Source organism: Urocitellus parryii, chromosome 1, assembly GCF_045843805.1.
Source record: "Urocitellus parryii isolate mUroPar1 chromosome 1, mUroPar1.hap1, whole genome shotgun sequence".
Lineage (NCBI taxonomy): Eukaryota > Metazoa > Chordata > Mammalia > Rodentia > Sciuridae > Urocitellus > Urocitellus parryii.
In genome coordinates, this window is record NC_135531.1 from 179,448,235 (window position 1) to 179,468,050 (window position 19,816).

Consider the following 19,816-nt stretch of genomic DNA (forward strand, 5'->3'; position numbering starts at 1 on the left):
AACAGGCTAAGAAAGCCTGGCCCTTCTGCCTTCAGATCTGTTGTTCGCTAACCTTTGGGTTACACTGCTTCTGCTCAGCTTTGCATGGATGCATGGTAGTCATTTAATGAATCTTGTCTAGAATTGGTAGTATAAGGCTGATTTACTCGAAACTTCCCTAATCTTTCTCTTCCTGCTTCAATGCTGAAGACACCAAAATGAGAGTAACTAAGATATTTTCGAGATTTTTCAGAGGCATCTTGATTGACAGATTGCCAACCACCAGGTCTCACAACACCCTGTTCCTTAACACAGGAGTGGCACCTTAGGTCTCCAGTCATCAGTCCTTACCTAATACAAGCCCTCCTTCCACCCTACCCCACCAAAACTAAGGATAGGAGGAGTTTGAAATTTATACTGAGTTAAGATGGATTTTTGGGAAATTGCATGGTAAAGGAAGGAGACCCTCATTGTTATACAAAATTACATATAAGAGGAAGTGAGGGGAAAGGGGAAAAAAACAAGAGAGAAATGAAATACAGTAGATGGGGTAGAGAGAGAAGATGGGAGGAGAGGGGAGGGGAGGGGGGGATAGTAGAGGATAGGAAGGGCAGCAGAATACAACAGACACTAGTATGACAGTATGTAAAAAAGTGGATGTGGAACCGATGTGAATTTGCAATATGTATACGGGGTAAAAATGGGAGTTCATAATCTGCTTGAATCAAATGTATGAAATATGATATGTTAAGAGCTTTGTAATGTTTTGAACAACTAATAATAAAAAAAGAATCAAAAATTTAAAAAATTTTTGAAAATAAGCCACATGAACAAATTCTTAAAAAAACAAAAGTTTTAAAGATTTACATAAGAAGACTATAAAAACTGATTAGTTATAATCAAAAAATTCAATTTGTAACTGAAAATATTTTCTCAAAATATGAGGCTCAGGGACTGGGGTTGTGGCTCAGTCTGTAGAGCAGTTGCCTGGCATGTGTGAGGACCTGGGTTCGATCCTTAGCACTGCATATAAATAAATAAATTAAATAAAAGATCTATTTATAAAAAAAAAAAAAAGATGGATTTTTAGGGCACTGGCCCACTATATTCTTGATTTCTCTGGCTTACTGATACACTGGGCTTCTTTTTGAGTGGCCCAAGTAAACGAACTTGGATTTGGTAACAAAGTTAGTGGGTAAAGGTAACTTATTTAATACGTTGGCATGGGGATATTGGTCAGACATTTGGGAAAATGTAATGCTGCACCTTATTTCTTACATAAAAATAAGCTCTCCATGGAACCAAGATTTAAATTTAGCTATAATATTTAAATATTTAAAGGCACTAGAAAAAATAAGTACATATTTTTATAATCTTAAGGTAGGAAAGAGTCCAAGCAAATAGAAGGGAAACCACCAAGGAAAAATACTGATAGGCATAAAAACAGAAAAATGTAATAAAAGACTAATATCCCAATAGAAACACAGGTAAAGTTAATTAACAGACAACTGGCTAGTTTTTTAAAAAATTCAATAATGTGAAAAGATCAATTCTAACTAAGCGCTGCAATAGAAACAGTAAAATATCGATTTATCATCAGATTGGTAAAATTAAAAAAATAAAAATAAAAAACGGGCCAAATCAGTGTTGGCAAGGATATAGAGAAATAAATATTTTTATATATTGGTAGGAGCACAAAATGGTATGATATTTCTGGAGTTGAGAGGGGTAATCTATATCAAAATTTTAAATTTGTCTACCCTTTCACAGGACTTCTCTTCTAATAATTTACCTTGAGAAGATAACCACATCAAATATTTTTTTAATCCATGATTTCATGATGCTACTTTAAAAAAACTGCTAATTAGTCACTCTGGAGGCTGGCAGGGCACAGATCTGTTTTCTCTAAAAATTGGCTTAAGGGAAGGGGATAGAGAAACAACAACAACAACAAAAAAAATAAACATGTTATTCTTCCTTTCTTCTACAGACTATTTCAGAGTCACCAAATAACTGTGGAACAAGAGTTCTTTATAGAAGAATTGCAACTGAAAGGTAGTAAAAGAATGAAACAATTTAAAAATCATCATTCACAAAGCTATCAGAATGACTAAAATAAATACAGTGATAACCCCAAACGCTGGTGAAATTTGATGTCTCATTCACTGCTGGTGGAAATAAGAAATGGTTCAGCCACTCTGGAAAAAGAATATGGCAGTTTCTTACAAAACTAAACATGCTTATTATATAACCCAGCAATTGTGGGGGTTTTTGTTGTTGTTGTTGTTGTTGTACATAGTATTAGGAATTGAGCCCAGGGTCACTCTACCACTGAGCTACATCCAAGCCCTTTTTATTTGGAGACAGGCTCTCATTAGTTTGCCCAGGCTGGTCTCAAACTTACGATCTTCCTGCCTCAGCCCTCTAAGTATATGGGATCATAGGCCTACATCACTGCACCCCCATTCTTGGGCATTATTCAAGAGGCAACCTGTATATGAATGCTAGCAGCATATTGATATACAACACCAAAACACTGAAAACAACCCAAATTTGCTTCAATATTTGAATGGTTAGAAATGCTAAGTAATAAAACAAAATAAACCATTGATACATGCAGACATCTGGCTGGATCTCAAGGGAATTAAGCTGAATGAAAAAAAGCCAACCTTAAAAGGTTGCATACTGTATAATTCCCTTTCTTGTAAAAACAAAATTATAGAAATGGAGAACAGATTTGTGTTTCCTGGGGTAAGCGACAGGGAGGGAAGGAGATGGCTGTGGCTCCAAAAGGTAACCTAAGGGATCCTCGTGATAGATCTTGGTCCTTGCCTGTGGTGTTATCCATGTTTGCCTATACATGTGATGAAATTGCATAGAACACCTGAACACACCAGCATGCTTGGACGGGCGCGCGCACGCGCACACACACACACACACACACACACACACACATACACACACATACACACACAGGGATATGTAAAAGTGAAATCTCAATGGCCACCACGGATCACATTAGTGTCAATTCCCTGGCTTTTTCTATATACTCAAGCAGGATATTACCATGGGAGGAAAGTGAGCAAAGGGTGTAGGGATCTCTCTTATTTCTTAGAACTTCATAGTAAAATACAATTCTCACAATTAAAAGTTTCTAAAAAGTATCATTCTGAAAACCCTAACAAAATAAGGAATATAGGCAACGCATCAAATGACAGGATGCCAAAACTGTCAGGTAGAAGACTGATGGGGAACTTTGGAAGGGAGTCAGCAGGGGCTGACAACACCTCAACTTCCCAACCAATCCTAATGAATGAAAGGAGGAGCCTCCAGATCTCCCAGACTATGTGGGGAGGGCTTTGGAAGACGGGTTAAGTGATACCACAAAGAGGCCACCAGCCAAGTTCAACTGGTGAGAAAGCCTACTAGAGAAATGACTCAGCTTCTTCAACAAATAGATCACATAAGAAATGAAGAAAGGGAGGTAGGTTTTAAACTAGAAGAGACTAGAGGAGCTGTTTCAAGCAATGCATCATTTAGGCCTTGTCTGGGTCCTGATTTGCATTGTATTAGATAATATTAAGAAATATGTTAATTCTGTTTAGGTGAAATTATGTCTTAAAAGACTAAGGGACATATAGGTGAAATGATATGATACTGGTATTTGCTTTCACACACTCTGGCAGAGGAAAGACAATTATGGAAGTATAGATTAAAAACTAGGACAGGACTGGGCATGTAGCTCAGTGATAGTGTTCTGGTCTAGCGTACACGTTCAATACCCAGCCCTGAAGACAACAACAGTAAAACATCGTTAACTGTTGAAGAGTCGGGTATATATAAAACCTCATTATCTCATTATCCTATTCTATTTTTGTATATGCTTGAAATTTTTCACAACAAAAACATTTTAAGATAAATACATAAAGATATACATTCAAGGAAGATTTTCTTTCATTGAATATATTTCTAATAGTTAACAAAATTAGAATCCATCTAAATGTCCATCAGTGGAGAACTAGTTAAGTGAATGTGTCACTCCCTAAAATAAAATATCCTGTGCACATTAATGAGTGAAAGGCATTGCAGTTTAGCTATGGCTTAAGTATGTGTCCCAAGGGTTCATGTGTTGGAAGCTTGGTCCCCAGTGAGGTGATGAGAAAGACGGGGGCAACTTTTGAAGGCAGAAGTGTAGCTCAGAGTTGGAGCCTCTGCTTAGCACGTGTGAGGCCCTAGGTTCAATCCCCAGCACAGCCCGGTTATACTCCTGATGTATTGAGAAATAACAAATAAACCCAAAAAGCATTCAGCAGTCAGAGGCATGAGAAGCAGGTCACATGGCCAGAAAGAGTTGGAACTTGTCTAAGATGGCACAAAAGGCTTTCCACGCTCAGCCCCTCCCTGACTCTCAGATGGTATCTGCAACCATCACAATCTACTATTCACATATCCTTCCAGCTTCTAGGACAGCAATGATGGCTCATAGCTCCCCACACCTACCACACTGCTGCCAAGCCTGTGCCACACCTTCCACCTTAGCTTCTCTCAAGCCCCTTCTACCCTCACCCACCTTACCTTCCAATACAAGCATCCTTCAAGTCTTGACCCAAGGACTATCTTCTGCAGGACACCTTCAAGGTCAGCTGCTCCTCCCCACAGAGGCTGAGTTATAGGCCCCTCTGTCTGCTACCATACCAAAGTCACTTATCTAAGGGGTCTAACCTATGGGCTCCTTGAAGAAAAGAATGCTGCATGGTTTATTTTTCTGTGCCCAGCAACTTGTGTAGCATGGGGTACATTACAGGCACCATGTTTGCAGAACTGAAGAGCAACCAAAGGGCTAAGGAAAATCTGAATTCTTCCTTTTCTGAAGGACACATTGATGCGACAATCCTGCCCTAAAGACACAGAACACAGGAAAATATGCGAAAGCTGCGGTGTGGCTCGGTGGTGGAGTGCTTGCCTAGCATGTGAAGAGGCCCTGTGTTCCACCCCAGCATGAAAGAAACAGGAAGAGGGAAAGAAGGAGAAAAAGAAGGGGGCCAGGGAAGGATGGAGGGAGGAAGGCAGGCAGGAACAAAAGAGAGAAAGAGAGTGAGAAACAGAAAACAAGTAAGACTGAACCTTGTAGAAAAAAATTTATTGCTTCAGAATATGAAAATGTTTTTTAAAATCAAAATTATGATTTAATTGAATATCTACAAAACATAACATTTCAACATCAACTCAGTCCTTTTCAAAATTAACATAGGTTCGATGTAATGTGGGTATGGGCATGTTTTAATGCATTTCATGTGACACAGGGTGGGGCTTTGAGAAGTAAGAGGGATGGGATGGGAGCTAAGGAGGGTCTTTAAACCTCCCTGCCTACAAACCTCTTCTGGCTGCTACTTTACCCAGTGGTCTGAGACAATGAAGAAAACTCCATATTAAAAGCAAAACAAAACTCTTTCAAATAAATAAATAAATAAAACAAATAAAATCCACGTAGGAACTCCCTCCATGGAGCTCCAGTTCCCCAGCCAGTAAGAAGCCTGGAGACCCACCTCCTGGTCCTCCCTGGGAATTAAGAACTGCTTTTAATTCCAGCATGGTGAAGAGGGACACATGGCTTAGGACACATGTTTTGGGTCCCTACAGCTGAGATGGGCTTTCAGCCTCCAGTTCTCAGCGCCTGTGGTAGAAACTCAGCAACCAGAGAAAGCCAGGCAAGCTGACACCAGGCTCCCTAACTTTCCCAACTACTGCCCTTCCCAAGCTGGATCCCCTCCGGGTGGCAGAATTCCCAACTGAAAAGCCATAAACCAGAGAGAGGAAAACTAGCCCAGCACAGAAAACCTCTGAACCCAGCATACAATAAACACAAAACATGCCTGCTCCCCAAATACTTGATTCCTGACTCTGGACTGATCTGTATCAGTTTAAAAAACAAAATGTAACTACAGTCAACTCTGGTTATTTGTAGTAGTTACATTCACTATATCACAGGGAACAGTGAATTAGCATATCCTGAAACAATGCTTCTTGGGGAAATGTGGGGTAAAGTTCCTAGAAGATTCTGGTCGCAACAGTTCAGTCAATCAATACATAACTTCATTTCACTCATGTTTCTGTTTGGACTTTAGTTATAATATACAGGTAGATCTATTTATCTACCTGTCTATCTATCTATCTATCTATCTATCTATATAGTTGACTCATTTAATATTGAATTCACAGCCAATAACACTGTAACTCACAGCTTATCCAGCACATGTATTTCCTCCCTACAGCATACTGAAGCCTTCTTGCACGTAAGAATATTCAACAGCACTTTAGCACTACACCTAGGAGCATTATATACAGCAAAATTACCAATAAAAAACAAGAAATGAACCACACAGACTACAAAGTAGATGCTTGTTTATACTACACAAGCTAGAACAAGAAGGCCAAAGGCAGCTTTGATTGATCTTAGATAGTCAATCAAATGTGAGCTTTGGGTGACTCAAACTTCACTGCTCTGCACATGTCCAAGAATGACTGAGAAAACACTTTGAGCACTGCTTTGGGTTTGGATTTTGAGTAAACGTTAGTGAATAGATGAATTTGCAAGCACAGAATCTGTGAACAATTGTGGTGAGCCGTTTCTGTGTACTGTGGCCGCCATTACAAGATGGCGCTGATAAGCGCCGTGGCCTATGATAAACAACTCCTTATTTTGGGAGAGTTGGCACGTAGCTGTAAAACACCCTATGAGAAAGATCCACGTGGCAGTTGTGCATTGGGGCTTTATCTGCTTTATTAAGGCTGGGGCACGTAGGAGTAGTAGTAGTAGTAGTAGTAGGGGTAGCAGTAGGAGTAGTAGTAATAGTAGAGAGAAACAAGCTAAAAGACATGTCTAAACAAAGGCCTGAATAAACTGCTGAAGGAAGAATCCTGTGTCGTGTTTCCTTTGCTGGCGAGGGGACGCGGCAAACAATTAGGACTATCTTTCCAAAATAACAATACATCTGCCTTCCAGTGTTTGAAATATGGATGCCCTTAACTTTTCTCTTGAGAATGGAATCCAAAATGAGCTAACAATTAGAAACCAGAGCATTGGAAAAGCACTCAAGCACTGAGCCAGTTAAATGGAGAAGACTTCCATAGTAACTGGGTGGGAAAGCACCCTCGCTGACCTTCCTTCATCCCACAGAAGCAGGGTTTTAACAGACTCCTGGAAAGAATTATTTGAAAAACTGAAACATTTTACAAAGTTATATCTATTCCCTTAAGTACAGTAAAATCAAAATTGTCACATATGAAGTTTGCTTTAAATCTGGTCTTAACTATATGAAAAAAACAACTTTCAAAAAAGTATGGTTCTGGGCTGGGGATATGGCTCAAGCAGTAGCACACTCACCTGGCATGCGTGCGGCCTGGGTTCAATCCTCAGCACCACATACAAACAAAGATGTTGTGTCCGACCATAACTAAAAAATAAATATTAAAATTCTCTCTCTCTCTCTCTCTCTCTCTCTCTCTCAAAAAAAAAAAAAATGGTTCTAACCGCATACAAAAATATACCCTAATGTTAGGAACCAGCATTGTAGGTCAAAAAGGCATTGCCTTCCTTTTAAAACAAATAAAACAATAAAAAGAAGACAGTATTTTCTTCTATCATATTAGGTATATAAACCATCACAGAACAGCAGGGATAAAAGTAGAAAGAATACAGGTGTGGTGGCACACAGCTAGAGCCCCAGCAACTTGACAGGCTGAGGCAGGAGGATCACTTGAGCCCAGGAGTTCAAGGCCAGGCTGGGCAACATAGTAAGACCATGTCTCAAAAAATGGGTGGGGCAGAAAGAGTAGAATTCTACTGAGAGGAGAATCACTGAATATGCAAATGATTCTGGAATTACACCCTAATGATTTTGGAGTAAATAATCCTTAAATTCTATATCATTATATCATTCAAATGTCATTATAGAAAAAAAAAAAAGGTTAAAGCCAGGGTAGTGGAGAACCTACATTCTTTTTATTACCCTTTCTAAAACTATTCGGCATCCAGCATACTGCTAGTAGGTGAGTGATAAGTGTTCACCTTTTAAAGAGAACTTAACCTTGGCAAATTAATAACTTTATATAAAATTCCAGTTTAAAGTTCAAAAGAATGATCAATTATCATTAATTCACATTTAAGACTATGACTAAAATGGAAATGTTCATTTCATTTTAAATCTATTCTGCCTTATTTCAAAAGCACAGTTTTCTTTTAACTTTTAAATGGAGAACAAATTTTTCCTCTAAAAATGGAAATTGGAACAATGAAAAACCAAAAGTTGGTCATTATGATAAAAAGAAAAAAGGTACCAGGAATTTGCTTTTAAATTTTTTAAAAAGCATAATTTTAAAATATGAAACTAAGCATACATTTATAACTAGGACCATGTAAGTAGTACATAAACATTTTAAAACTTCTTAGCCTTTTTCAAATTTGTATCATACAAACCAAAGTGCCAATATTTTAGGAAATTCAGTTGAATCAGTTTAATAAAACTTTTGAGAAATGTTCTGTCAATGATTAATTTATGAATCATTTTAAAGTCTCTGACCTCAACCATTTTTTAGGTAGTTTAAAACAATTACTTGCAGGTGTTTAAGTAACCCAGCAGGTCCAAAATAAATATGAACTAAATCTGAGAACTATACACATGTATTATTTTTTTATTGCACAGTGACCTTAGCAGCCAGCCCTACCTGAGGACAGATCATAATCAATGCTAAATAAATAAACCCATGATTACTGCCCACACCTAGAATACACCACCTGGTGACAACCATTTCCAGTTCCATGAACCTGAACTCATTGTGACAGTCTGGGGAAAATATCCAAAAGCATGTGAGAGTCAGGAAATTATTCTAACTCTCACATTTTTCTAAAGTGTTAGAGACAACCATTTGAAAAACTATTTTCATCCTAACCCATTAAGTCCCAAGCTTCCAATTCTGAAAATATTTCAACAAAATTGACACAGGTGCATAAAAATAAGTTGGAAATTATAATCTACAGCTAATATATTATTTTCTAAATCATTCACTTATTTTTCTCAAAAGAACAGGACTCCAAAAACAACATTTATTTCAAAAGTTACCATGAGTGGTATATTTGTTGTTCAACTAAGTTTTTATAGGTGTCCCACATCTGGGACTATAGGACTTAACAGTTAAACAAGGTATAATGCATATAAATTTTATTTTTCTTGATTCACAATCATCAGTGAGAGTTTAATCCTGCCCTGCTTTGGGGGATACATTTCTCTATGGGCCTCTGGCACTTCTGCGTGTCTTATGAGCAAAAGTGTCTGCTTTTGTTCTGTGGTGGCTGCTTTTGTTCTAAACTTTCTTTGGATGATGTGCACATAGCGAATAGCCCAGCAAGACATAAGATCTTCCACCAGAACCGAGAGTAGATTTGCTTACTGTCCAGTAAAATAAAGACAATATCTCCCTCTTGAGTAAGGTTGCTTGTAGCCCTTTATAAAGAATTTGGATCACCTATATATACTCCATGTATAGTGGCCACCTAGGCCACCTTACACTGGTCATAAGGGACTATTGGTGTAAGAAGTACTGACACAAACAAGCTTATGCTGTTGGCTCTACCATGAGTAATACAGTCCTTTGTCTCTGACCCAGGAGTCTTATGACTTCTGCCAACAAAAAAATTTGGATTATTTAAATGCAAGGCACCTCAACTATGACAAAAACCCACTACATGGACAGTGTTCATCAAGGCCACTCAACATTGTCCCTGTGTGATTTAATAAGAGAAGAACTAATACAAACACGAAGGTTTTTGAAGCAAATAAGGGAAGCAAGTAGCCTAAGGCTCTGTACCAGAATTCTTATGTAAAAAAACTGGGAATTTAATTTGGGAACATTCTAAATAAAACAACAACAAAAACACAAGCCACAGCCTATCAACAGAACAGTCAACTACTGATTGGTTATACAACTGGGATCTCTGCTAGGACCACTTTCAAATAAAGAAAATGCCTCATTATACCATACCTAATAAAGCAAACACCTCACTGTAGCCAATCAGAGATTTCTGTAGTTTGTATATTGGCCTACAAAAGCTTGCTGCTCACATAGATAGAGTGGAGCTCTCTGCATTTTTTGTTTCTGATGCTGCCCAATTCATGAACATTCTTTTTTTTTCATTATTTTTAATTGTAGTTGGACACAATACCTTTATTTTATTTATTTATTTTTATGTGATACTGAGGATCAAACCCAGCACATCGCACTTGCTAGGCGAGCACTCTACCACTGAGCCACAGCTCCAGCCCACACGAATCATTCTTTACTCAAATAAATCATGTTAAAGCTTGTCTCAAGTTTTTCACTTAACAAGGTCACACTGTTGGCTGTGCCATGAGCAATATAGTCCTTTGTCTCTGACCCAGGAGTCTCATGTCTGCTGAAACCATCCAGTAAACTGCCAGGCAGAGCTGTTAGCTTGCAAACACGATAAAATCTCAGACCTCTTCTACTTCTTGACTGTTGATACAGGATGGTTTTCTACAACAGAACAGGTTTTCTAGAACAGAACTGACAGAGGTCTACATGTTTGGGAGATGAGAAGATTCTTTAGGGTTCAGTAGCAAATGTGGTAGGCATGGGGAGTAAAATTAATTAATGTCTAGTGGGTAGGCAGTAAGGGGTAGGGTTTAAACAAGCTGCTCCACCAGTGGGTACTTATTTATTGTTCACTCTCCTCTGGGTGAATAATCACCTGATGAGAGGAAATGTGGCTGCACGTTTGAGTATAGTCCCCAAAGTTGAAATGAATGATGTCAGCAATGAAAATAGATGTCTTCGGGTGAATGAAAAGGGCATTATGTCCGGCCAAGAGTATCCATCAGACTACATGAAACTTAAAGCTGACAGAGCAAAGTCAAGCTCCTCCGTCCCTCCCCCTTGTCCTCTAGCCTGACATCTGCTTTAAGGAGAAAGATGATTAAGGATGGACCACACTTATCCTGGTCCCTAAGAGGAACTAAAGGCCTTATGCACTTATCCAAGTATGCTATTGGGGGGGCTGGGGAGTGGGAGAGGGCAGGGAGGACTCAAAACTTTCATAGTTCTGTGGACACGGGCATGTCCTGTGGTGACATCCTGGCCTCAGGGGAAGAGAACTCAGATTCAGCTAATGGGGTTTGAACAGGATTCACAATTGGGGAGTATATTAGTCAACTTCCCATTCCTCTAAAAAATACCTGAGGAAATCAAACTATAGAGAGAAAATGTTTATTTTAGCTCACAGCTTAGAGGTTTCATCTCTTGATTTGTTGGCCCTATTGCTTTGAGTCTACGGTGAAACATCATGGTGGGAGTACATGGTAGAACAAAATTGCTTGATTCATGGTCAGGGAGCAAGAAAGAGGGAGGAAAAGACTGGGGTCCCATATTCCCCCTCAAAGCCATACCCCCAATAACCCAAAGCCCTCCCTCTAGGTCCCATCTCTCAGAGGTCCCACTGCTTCCCAACAGTGCCAAGCTAGGGACCAATTCTCTCACACATGGGCCTTTAGGAAACACTCAAGATTCAAACCCTAGCAGGGAGAGAAACATGTCCTAGTTAACAGGGTCATTTGTGCCAAGCAATATACTGCTGTCAATCCTCTCGATGTATAGCAGGAGGTGACCTGTTAAATATAGTTGCCCTTTCCATGGTGCCACCTGTTACCAGTGGGTAGGTCAGGATTTAAAGCACTTGTCCCTACCCTCCAATGTCCCAAGAATGCACTATATAAAATGATGCTTGGAATGGCTTTGTGATGTGTCAGCTTGGCTAGCTGAATTGCAGTCTTCAAAAAGCATTTTCTAGTGTGTTTCTGATGCAGATGGACAACAAGGGACATTCTCTCCTGAGAGAGACTGGGTAGAACAGTGGCCATTTTGTAACATACCCACCACTCCCCATTTTTTAATCAGATTGAAGGGCTTCTGAGAAAGGATGTTGCTGGTATGATTCAAGGCTCCAGTAAGGTGACTTTAAGTTAGTCAAAAGGGAGATTATGGTAGGTCTGACTCACTTGACCCTATAGGGGGATGTAGGCTTTCCCTGACCTAGAAAAAAAACAAACTGTAGCTGGGTCTATCATTGCTCTCCCTTTTCCTTGGGTCCTTCTCCTGACTACTGCCTGGGACAACAAGCATCAGCTCCTGCCTAGAGAGCATAGTCTGCTCTTTATCAACCCTTGTGACTGCCAGTTTGGACTTCAGACTTGCTCAGCCAGTACCCACAAATGAGTAAGCCAATTCTGCACACCTGTGTGCATACATACAAGTGTCTTTTGTTTTTTCTTTACTGGTTTTGCTTCTTCCATTGAACTCTGACCACAACAGTCCATATCTGAACATTCTATGTGGTCATTTATAATGGCTAACCCACAAGCAAGCATCCTGAATGATGTCTAAACCAACTATTGGAAGCCACACAGCAAGCTATGGCACATTCTCTACTTTTGGTGCCCCTCAACCCTAATGACCTCTCTGAGGTACAGTCTTTGTGGCTGATGATTTTGTCAACTAGAGTCTCTAGCAAAGGGAGACAGCTTCCACCTAGATGTGCCCCTTTAGGTCTTAGATGCCTCACCTCCCTGACATCGCATCAAGATCATGGCTTCTGACAAGCTTCCATGAGCTTACAACCAGCTCTGGCAAAACTCAATAAATTACCCGTGGACCATGCAACACTTCAGCATAGAATCCCCATTTGGAGCAAGTACTCTAACTTGTAAGGTGGGAAGGGCCAGACAAGCTCACGTGTTAAATGGAAATGGTATGTTTGTCCCTCCAGCTTGATGTGCAGGAGTAGCTGCACATAGCTACAGTAAGTTAGTCAAAAGGGAGATTAACCTATTGTGTCCCATCTCCCACTTGAAGCAAAGCTTCTGTACCCTAAGGACTCTCAATTCACCAATGTTCAAAGGCCTAAATCCTTAGGCCACCCTTAGTCACAGGTGGTTTGGCTAAGCTGGAACCCAATGACATCCACTGGTCCACTGTGGCTATTCAACCTCAGTTCCAGGCACAAAGAGCTGAAAATGGATTGATTCAGTGAACAGAACTCCCCCAAAACTTATATGCTGAAGCCTAAGTACTAATGTAATGGCATTAGGTCCTGAGGGTGGCTTATAATCTCTCTGGGTGCCCAGAAAGCTGCCTTGCCCAGACTACCACATGAGAACCCAGCTAGAAGCTACCATCTATGAACCAGAAATCAGGCCTTCACAAGATACCAAATCTGCCAGTGCCCGTGCCCTGGATCTTGGACTTTGAAGCTGTCAGAATCATGAGATAAATTGCTATTATTTACGAACTACCCAGCCTCTAGTATTCTATTATAGTAGAGGGTACAGATTAATCTAACATGACTGTTGTCCTTACAAGAAAACAACCATGTAAAGACAAACACACAGGGACCATCATGTGGAGCTGGAGACTGAAGTAATATACCCACAAACCGGAGAACAACTGGGGCTCACAGCAGCCTAGAACAGATTCCCCCTCAGTATCTTCACAAGAAAACAACTCTCTGACACCTTGATTCTGGACTTGCGATCTCCAGAGCTGTGAGACACTGAATTTCTGTTGTTTTAAGCTGTCCTGTGTGTGCTACTTTGTTCTGGATGCCCTAGGAAACTAACACAAATGCCAAATTGGAAAGATTTAAGTGAAAGAGACTCTAAGGGGTGATGGAAGGGCTAAAGGAGGTATGAATGGCAGTTTTAATATTGTGTTTCTTTATTTAAATTAAAAATATCAGGTTCAGGGTGTAGCTCAGTAGCAGCACACTTGTCTAGCAGGCATGAAGTCCTTGGTTCAATCCCCAGTACCAAAAATAAATAAATAAATGAAACTTTCATTTTTTTTTTTGAGTAACCTATTAAAATATGGGACTATCTTACAGTGAGGCCTCACTACCAGTCCTATTATTTGTCAAGAATAGTTCTTGACAAATCACAATGGTGTCAATGAAGAAAGGCCACAAACTCCTTAATCTCAATTCTATGACTTTATGATAAGAACCACAGCAGATTATTTGACCTCTGGTTTTGTTAAGAGTTTGCTTCAAGGCTGCAGCTTCAATAAACTTCATCAATAATGGTAATAACAGTGACAGTGATGCAGTGTGTGAGTGTGTGTGTGTGTGTGTGTGTAACATGGTGCTAAATGCTTCAGATGTATCACCATAAGCCTCACTTAACAATACAGCAAAGTTAGTTATTGAATGTTGCTAATTCAGTAATTCTGTAACTAAATACAAATCTTCATACTTCCATCAAGAGCTACCCACTGTATTATACCAATAAAGTATCTGACACACTATAAAGAACAATTAGTTTCACTGCAGCAATCAGAAAATATTATTAGGAAAGATAAATTCAAAACTTCCTTTTGGCAACACACATGCCAGAAAGGATGCCTTTTAAAATAAACTATTTCTACAGCTAATACTCAGAAGTGGATGTTTTATTAAACGCTAGTTAAAATTAGATTTGGCTTTACTGAAACTCATGTTTAATGAACAAACCAGTAAATACCTGACCACATGGATTTTTTTAAGAAAATAAATCTGCTATTATATTTAGTACATAATAATCTTCAACCTTTGCCACATCTTTCCAATGGCCAAACCAAGGCTAATGTTCTCCTAAAGAAAACAGGGAAATAATGACTCTTTACTAGACTTAACAGCCACAACAGAAGTTACTAGTTCAGGACCCAATATATTTCATGGAAATAACAAAAATAAATTATAAATGGTGCTGTCCTATATGTGGAAGATGTACTTTTCCCTATACTTCCTGCTAAGTACAACTGAAAACTGTGGGCATTATGTATAAAACAAGCATAAGAAGACTTTGAAAGATGAGAAGAGGGCAGACAGGTTAGGGAACTCCAGACCCAAGGCCTGACATGGTGGCGAGTTTTCTGGGTTTTCCTGGGTCTCAGACTTGGAGTTAAAGAAATTAGCAACTGGAAACACCAACAGGTGTAGAAAAGAAGAGCCTCAACGAAAGCCTGTTCTTTCTAACCAAAGGACCAGGAAGGGGCAGCCTAGCAGGTGAGAAAACTCTCAGAGAGTAACTGCTCTCCGCTAGCCAGGAATCAAGAAAAACTGTGGTCCCACCACCACCCACACCAGCAAAGCCTGTGTGGGGAGCTTAGACCTCCACCCTTGCCAGGCTCCTAACGAGGCATCCCAGTGACCCTGCCGGGGTGGTGCCAAAGAAGGTCAGAGGGAGCGGGACCATAACAAGCCTGACTCCCGCTCTTCCCTGTGTCGGTGAAGACCATCTGAGGAACACATACTTCTACCCTGTCTCCCAGTAAGAAGGGCTTCTTTCCCTCAATGGGTGGACACAGGTGAGGACTACTGGAGAGGCAAGATGAGGCCACCCTCCCACACCTAGCTCAGTGTCCCTGGAAGACATGTCAGGATCGGTAGCAAGGCACTCCTATCCTCCCAGAAGCATCAACCTCTGCCAGAACTCCCACTGCCACCTCAGCTGTCAACAAGAAGCAAGCAGAGAACCCGAATTTCTGTCTCTGCCTGGTAATAACAAGTAAGCTAGCTGTCCCCTTCCTCTGCCAGAGTGTCAAAGAAAGTCATTAACACAGGAGATTTAAAATTGATCCAGAGTCTCAGAACCCAACAACAAATGTCTAGACTTCAAGTGACAAAAATCACTTGACACATTGAGAAGTGGGAAATCACCTGAACAAAAATTCAATCAACTGAGGCTAACACCAAGAGATGTTAGGATAATGTGGTAAAGGTTTAAAGCAGCATAAAAATGCTTCAACACACAATTACATATAATCTGGAAATAAATGAAAAAGAGGTTTTATCAAAGAAATAGATATAAAGAACCAAACAGAAATTTTAAAACTAAAAATCGCAATAACCAAAATTTAAAAATTCCATGGGTAGGCTCACACCAGAATGGAAGGAACAAATTAAAGAATAAGTAAACAAGAAGATAAAGCAATAGGAATTACCCAATCTTAACAATGGAGAAAAAAGAAGACTTAAAAAATAAGCAAATAAGCAGAACCTGTGGCTATGCTTTTGGGATAGATTAAAGTTGCCATGATCTGAAGAGGATTTTTCAAATGTTCTCCTTCTATATGAAATAACTGAGCAGAGGGGAAAAAAAAAAAAAGCAAAAAAACATCTCCTGTGGAACTGTAACACTCTTGTCATCAGAGTTAAAAAAGATGGGACAAAAGGGTGGACCTAAAAAGATAAGACTGAAAACATCCCAAATTTGTTTATAGACATAAACTTATAGACTTGAGAAGGGAACTGTAAACTGGGCAAAATCAAAGAAATCTACATCAAAACACAATACAAACTTTTCATTACTAAAGGCAAAGAAAAAAAAATTTGGAAGAAGACTTAGAGCAAAAGAGCCTATTGAAAAAAGCAATTTAAATGACAGTGGGGTTTTCACCATAAATTATGGAGGCCAGAAGGAAGTGCACACACTTTGAATGCTGAGAGAAAAAAATCTGTCAACTCAAAATTCTTTGTCCAATGAAGACACTTTTCAGAAATAAAGGGGGAAATCAAGATATTCTCAGACAAAGGAAAACTAGAAGAATTCATCATCAGCACATCTCAACTAAAAGGATGGCTATAGAAAGTCTAAACAGAAAAGAAAGCAGTTAAAGAAGGCACCTTGAACTAACAGGATGGAAGGAAACTAAGCAAAACTGTGGGTAAATATATTCTTTCTCCTCCTGAGTTTTCTAAATTATAATTAAAAATGAATATTATATGCATTTATGCAAAGAGAAAAGTTACCACATTACCTGATAAGATTCAAGAGGAAATATTTATAGCAATTATCAATTGTGGAGGGGGTAGAGGGTGATAAAGGGAGGTAAACTTTCTCTACGTCACTCAAGCTGATAAAATGATGACACTAAGACTATGACTGCAAATAATATGCATTACCTAGAGCAACCACTAAAAAGCTACACAAGATACACACAAAAACACTACAGATAAATTTTTTTTTAAAAGTAACTCTAAAATATGCTCAAGTAACGGACAGAAAAGTAAGAAAAAGAAATAAAACAGAAGCAACAAGAAATAAAATGGCAGGCCTTAATATGTAAATAGTTACATTAAATCTAAATAATCTAAATACACCAACTGAAAGAGAAGGTCAGAGTGGATTTAAAAACATGACTCAACTCTATGGTAGTAGCTCCAGTAATCAACAGTGTGCAATATTGGTGGAGGAACAGGGGAAGAGACCAATGGAACAGAACAGAGAACCCTGAAAACACCACATAAGCATGCCTAACAGATTACTGAAAAAAGTGCAAAAGCAATTCAACAGAGGAAAAGTCACTTTTGCAACAAATGTTGCTGAAGCAATTGGACACCAAGGGGGAAAAAGAACCTTAAATCTAGATATTTTGTTTAAGATCAGGGTCTGGCTATGTTGCATAGGCTAGCCTTAAATTCCTGGGCTCAAGTGATCCTTCTGCCTCAACCTCCCAAGTGGCTGGAATTATGGCATATACCACTGGGCCTGGCTTTTAACCTAAATCTTATACTTTATACCAAGAATTAACTCAGAATGTATTATGTCAAATATAAAATACAAAACTACAGAATGTTTATGAAAAATGGATCTAGACAACACTAAGGTACAATCCAGAAAAAGAAAAATTGGTGAACTGTACTTCATAAGAATTTAAAAATTTAGGCTCTATGAAACAATGCTAGGAGGATTAAAAAAAAAACCTTGAAGAAAATATTTGCAAAAATTACCTATACAACAAAGGACTGGTATCTAGAATATATGAAGCATTCTCAAAAATCAACTCTAAAAAATCAAATGAGAGTATGGGCAAAAGACATGAGAAAACATTTCCCAGGAGAAAACAGATAAATGGCAAACCCAAGACAGTGCTAAAGCAGTGTGAAGAAGAGGTAAGAACACCTCTGAACTGACCAAAACTGCACAACACTGCATCCAGTGCCTACAGCACATCGCTGTCTCCACCATGCCCAGAGGAAAGGCTGGAGGAGATGCTAAAGGAGATAAAGCCAAGGTGCAGATGAACCACAGAGAAGATCCTCAAGGTTGTCTGCTAACCTGCTCCTCCAAAGCCAGAGCTCAAGCCAAGGCCCCTACAAAGAAGGGAGAGAAGGTACCCAAAGGGCAAAAGGGAAGAGCTGACACTGGCAGGGATGGGAATAACCCTGCAGAAATAGATATGCCAAACAGCCCAGGCACAGAAAGCAGAAGGTACTGGAGATGCTCAGTGAAGTGTGTGCATTTTTGATAACTGTGGACTTCTGAGGACTGTAAAGATTGAAATACTATTTTTTAATCAAGCTTTATAAAAAGGAAGAGTTTTACTTTTTTTTTTTTTTAAGCTATGTTGCTAATACACAGAACACTTCATTGTTATTTGGAGGAAAAGGAACAGACGGCACTGATAGAATGTCTCCAAACCTGGTTGCTGAGGAGGAAAATTGAGAGATTTCCTCATGGCTCAGAGGAAGAGGAATTCCCTGATGTTGGCACACATAGCCACCTTGGCACAAATGCCTCGTGGTGTGGAAACACTCAAATCATCTTTATGTCCTCCTCTCCTCTCTGCCAACTGCATAGATTTAACTTCCCTGAACCCGTAGATCTATTGAGATCTGACACCCACCAATTAGGTTTACAACCAGGACTTCCCAGTGACATCAATGAGATAATGTCCACTAAAAGAGCAGCAGTTCCTTTTCTAGATTGCAGATCTTCAGATTAATAATTCTGCCATTTTCATTTCATTTCCTGGAAGTCAGGATCAATTCAAAAGTAGTTAAACAACATGCTGAAGGTGAAACGTCAACCCTCACTCTAAACTGTCCTTATTCAGAGGATCAAATGAAGACTTCGTTGGGTTTTATAGTGGCTCTAATTTTGGTAGTCCATCAAAATTAGATGGGAGTTTGAAAGTTGTTGTACACTGTTAACAATTATCTGCCCATGTCCTGCCTGAAATATCATGATTGTTTATGAAAAGTATTTTTAATAAAGCTGGATAGTTTGGCTTGGGGAAAAAATAGTAATGACACCATGTTTGCAAGGATGTGAAGATTCACTGTTGATTCATTGCTCATGAGAATGTTAAAATAGTGCAACCACTCTGGAAGAGTATGGCAGTTTCTTACAAAACTGTACATGAAATCACCACCTATGACCCAGAAATTCACTCTGGACATCTATTCCAGAAAAGGGGAAATGTGCACTCACATAAAATCCTGTATATGTGATAGCAGCAGCTTTATTCACAAAAGTCAAAGAGTAGAAACAATCCAGATATCCTTCTCAAGGAGGGAATGGTTAAATGGACTGATTCATCCAGGTGACAGACCTTTCTACAACAAAGAGGAACAAACCACTAATAACACCCGACAAGGTAGAGGAATATCCACAGAACTACTGAGTGAAAAACCAAGCCCAAAAGGTTACACACTGCATGCTTTCATTTAAATAACGTTCTTGAGGTCTAAGGAAGAAGAGAGGCAGGAAGGAAGTGGTAACAGCTTTATCAGGGCAATACAAGGGGTCCTTGTTGATGCAAATGTTCTGTTATCTCATCAAATATATCAATGCACTGTTAGGTCTTGTACATGGTTTTGCAAAGTGTTACTGTATTAGTCAGCCTATATCACTACAACAAATACCTTTCACAAGCCTACTTATGAAGTAAAGAGATTTATTCTGGCTCACGGTTCTAGACATACAAGTACAAAATGGGGCAGCCCCATTGT

General features: G+C 39.3%; 1 protein-coding gene and 1 non-coding gene across 5 annotated transcripts in view; one reads left to right on the top strand and one right to left on the bottom strand.

Moving 5' to 3' along the window:
- C1H2orf76 (chromosome 1 C2orf76 homolog) overlaps window positions 1–19,816 on the bottom strand; it is a 57,876-nt gene that overhangs the window by 32,811 nt on the left and 5,249 nt on the right. The gene's annotated exons all lie outside the window — the stretch shown is intronic.
- On the top strand, window positions 16,020–16,175 carry LOC113198018 (small nucleolar RNA SNORA29). Its single transcript, XR_003302790.1, has one exon. It is a non-coding gene; the product is annotated as a small nucleolar RNA SNORA29 (small nucleolar RNA).